This window comes from Schistocerca serialis, chromosome 8, assembly GCF_023864345.2.
Source record: "Schistocerca serialis cubense isolate TAMUIC-IGC-003099 chromosome 8, iqSchSeri2.2, whole genome shotgun sequence".
In the NCBI taxonomy this organism is placed as follows: domain Eukaryota; kingdom Metazoa; phylum Arthropoda; class Insecta; order Orthoptera; family Acrididae; genus Schistocerca; species Schistocerca serialis.
Window position 1 is genome coordinate 190,708,536 of NC_064645.1, and position 3,663 is coordinate 190,712,198.

A 3,663-nucleotide genomic window follows, 5' to 3' on the forward strand; every position below is an offset into this window, starting at 1 on the left:
ATGACGCTTCGTCGCTAAACAGAACGCGTGCAAAAAATCTGTCAACGTCCCGTAATTTATCTTGTTCCCAGTAGCAGAACTGTACGCGACGTTCAAAGTCGTCGCCATGCAGTTCCTGGTGCATAGAAATATGGTACGGATGCAACCGATGTTGATGTAGCATTCTCAATACCGACGTTTTTGAGATTCTCGATTCTCGCGCAGTTTGTCTGTTACTGATGTGCGGATTACCCGTGACAGCAGCTAAAACACCTATTTCGCCATCATCATCTGTTGCAGGTCGTGGTTGACGTTTCACATATGCCTGAACACTTCCTGTTACCTTAAATAACGTAACGATCCGGCGAACGGTCCGGACACTTTGATGATGTCGTCCAGGATACCGAGCAGCATACATAGCACACGCCCGTTTGGCATTTTGATCACAATAGCCATACATCAACACTATATCGACCTTTTCCGCAAGTGGTAAACGGTCCATTTTAACACAGGGTAACGTATCACGAAGCAATTACCGTCCGTACTGGCGGAATGTTACGTGATACTACGTACTTACACGTTTGTGACTACTACAGCGAGATCTATCACAAAGCGAGAAAAGTGGTCCAACTACAAGTTTCATATTTCTTTACGTACTACACCAATAAGTAATAAAAAATGAGGGTTCCTATTAAAAACAAAAAAAAAAAACAAAAAAAAACGCAGTTGATATCCGTTTGACCTATGGCAGCGCCATCTAGTGGGCCAACCATAGCGCAATCTGGTTTCCCCCTTCAAGCTAGGCGAGTTTCGTTCTGTGTGGGTTTTTCGTTTGATGCTTATTTCGTGAGATATTTGGCCCGGTCACTATCAATGGACCACCCTGTATACCCTGTATATATAGTTAAGGCTCACTGGCCATTTGAAAATCTTCTTCCCTGCGAAGAACAAACAGTGCCCGAACTCTTACAGGAATGGGCAACAAACCAGGAGTAATGAGTATAATGGGTAGGGGCACTATGAATATAGTACGGGACAAAAACTTGGCAATGTGGATCTCACGGGAGATGTGCCAGAGAAAAGTCCCTGCAGTCGCACTATGCTCTATGTCCTCGGTGGCCCAGATGGCTAGAGTATCTGACATGTAATCAGGAGATCCCGGGTTCATGTCCCGGTCGGGGCACACAGTTTCATCTGTGCCGTTTTACTTATATCAACGCCTATCTGCAGCTAGGGGTATTCACTTCATTGGAATTTCATTCTAACGAGCTGCATGGTCACCCATGGTATCTGTTCTTTCGTACATGTCCGAAAAAGCAGATAACATTTTCATATATATATATATATATATATATATATATATATATATACTTGTAGTAAAGTCTCACTGGCATTTGACCATCTTCTTCTGTGAGGGTGCACAAACAGTGCACGAAATCTTACGGGAATTGGCAACAACCCGCGAATAATGAGTATAATAGGCAGGGTCACTATGAATATAGTGCGGGACAGTAAGTTGGAAATGTGGGTCTCCCGGGCAGCGTGCCAGAGGTAAGTCCCTGGAGTCGGACGATCCTCTGTGTCCTCCGTGGCGTACTCGATTCTGCGGTACATATACTAAAATTGGAACGATACAGAGGAGATTAGCATGGCCCCTGCGCAAGGATTACACGCACAAGCGTGCAGCGTTCCACATTTAACGAAGTTCCCCTTGCGCCGAGCTAGAGTACACACGTACCTCGTGCCCTCTCCGTTGCAGCGTAAACAAGCCGCGAACCAGTTTAGTTTCTTTGTGTTTTCTTGTGTTTCTTATTACAAGGTGTATCGTCCTCGTGTCGTCGTGATATAGTGTTTTGTACAGTGTTTTGTGTCTTATTTTTGGCGGTTTCGGTCGCTGAATAACCGATTAACATGGAAATAAAAGTTACCAGGAAGTGCACTCTACGTTTTGAATTGGAAAAATCCACCAGAAATGTACAGCCGAGTTCCGTGGAAATCGACGATTGCATATTTGATGTCATTGGAATTACGTCCGATCAAGTCCATAGGCCTACTTTGATACAGATCAATACTGTTTTTTCGTGAAGCTATTAAATCCTGTGCTCCTGGATAAGATTCTATTGAAATTTGAAGGGACTGCAGAATTCCGACATCGTGACATTTCGGAGAGGGCTGTCATCATTTGTAATGCTGGAATAGACTACAAGAATGTTCGTGTTTTTAACCTGCCAGCGGAAGTAGAAAATTGTTTTCTCAAAGACGTTTTATCGAAATATGGAGAATTGAAACAAATTCGGCACGAACGGTGGTCTCCACAGCACAAATTGCAGTTCTATAGTGGTGTGCGTTCAGTAGAGATGCAAATCAAGGAAAATATTTCCTCCCACGTACTCTTTTGTGGTTATAAGGCTCATATCATGTACAGTGGTCAGATAGGGATCTGTTTCATTTATAACGAAAGTGGCCACACGCGTCAGGATTGTCCAAGGAGAGTTATTGTTCTAAAAAGTTCTTTACAACAGCGAAAAAAGCTCACGTTAGCTGATTTAGTGACTACAAACCAGGTGAAAGGCGTTGTATCAACGATACCGGGTGTCAGTACTCAAGATTGTACGGTAGTGGCCCCAGCGGAGTTCCCACCATTACCACAGAAAGAAACACCGGCACAGGCTCCCTTTAAAAATGTTACACCTTCTGTTAACCCGGCGGCGCCTAACAAAAGGAGCCGAACATGTGACGAGGATAGTCCGAATGAAGACTCCTCACACAAAGAGCGGGATATCAGCAAAAATGCCAGTAATGTTGCGTCTGAACTTAAAGTTCCGGCTACAGACATAAAAAATTAACACCAAATCAGTCCAAGTCCCGGCGGTAAACAACATGCCTCCTGCACCTGAACCGCGGCAGCGGGAAGGAAGTTCCCTACCCGGACAGAAATTACAGGTCCAGCAACCACAACAAACAGAGCCAGGACGTAAACAAACAGCGTGTAGTCGTGAGCCGGTGGAAAGTAAACATACCGGCCGGCATCAACATAGCTATCATAATAAACAGGGCGAGGAAGCGAGTTTTGATACACACGCGGACAGTGAGAGTGTTGGAGGAAGTAGTGAGCCACCGCAGAGCAAGTCGGTTGAAGCGCAGGCAAGGGACGTAGCGGCAGGGGAGATGGACTCCGAAATCTGCCGCGATCCCTCGCCCCCGCATTCTGCAGAAGGATCCAGCACCAGTCGGAGGCGTAGAACCGAACAAAGTACAGCCCAATGTAAACGTTACGGAAAAAAAGAACAAAACCACTGACATTGCTGCTGAAGCCAGTTGAAACGTCCCCTTTTGAACAATTATACATGACTGTGCTTAAACTGCCACAGAATATTTTTAGCGCAACGCAATCTGACTTTCAATAATCCCTACAAAAGAATGGCCCTGACTAACATTAACCTATACGTTTCACAAATCGCTTACCTCACAAAAATCTTGGTTACTCGAACTACTGCAATATAGCGAGCGCCACTACTGCCAGCTAAATAAAAGATTCAAACTACGGAAGGCACTTACTATTGATAGGCATAGTTAGCAAATGAAAGATTTTAATAGAGAACAAACAATGTATTTACCTTAATAGTGTTGAAAACACATAATATACATAGCAGTTCATGACATCCAGTCTTACAAATTTCAAAA

General features: G+C 44.3%; 1 non-coding gene across 1 annotated transcript; it reads left to right on the top strand.

Moving 5' to 3' along the window:
• Window positions 1–1,572: 1,572 nt before the first annotated feature.
• LOC126417669 (U6 spliceosomal RNA) lies at window positions 1,573–1,679 on the top strand. Its single transcript, XR_007575747.1, has one exon. It is a non-coding gene; the product is annotated as a U6 spliceosomal RNA (small nuclear RNA).
• The last annotated feature ends 1,984 nt before the right edge of the window (window positions 1,680–3,663 follow it).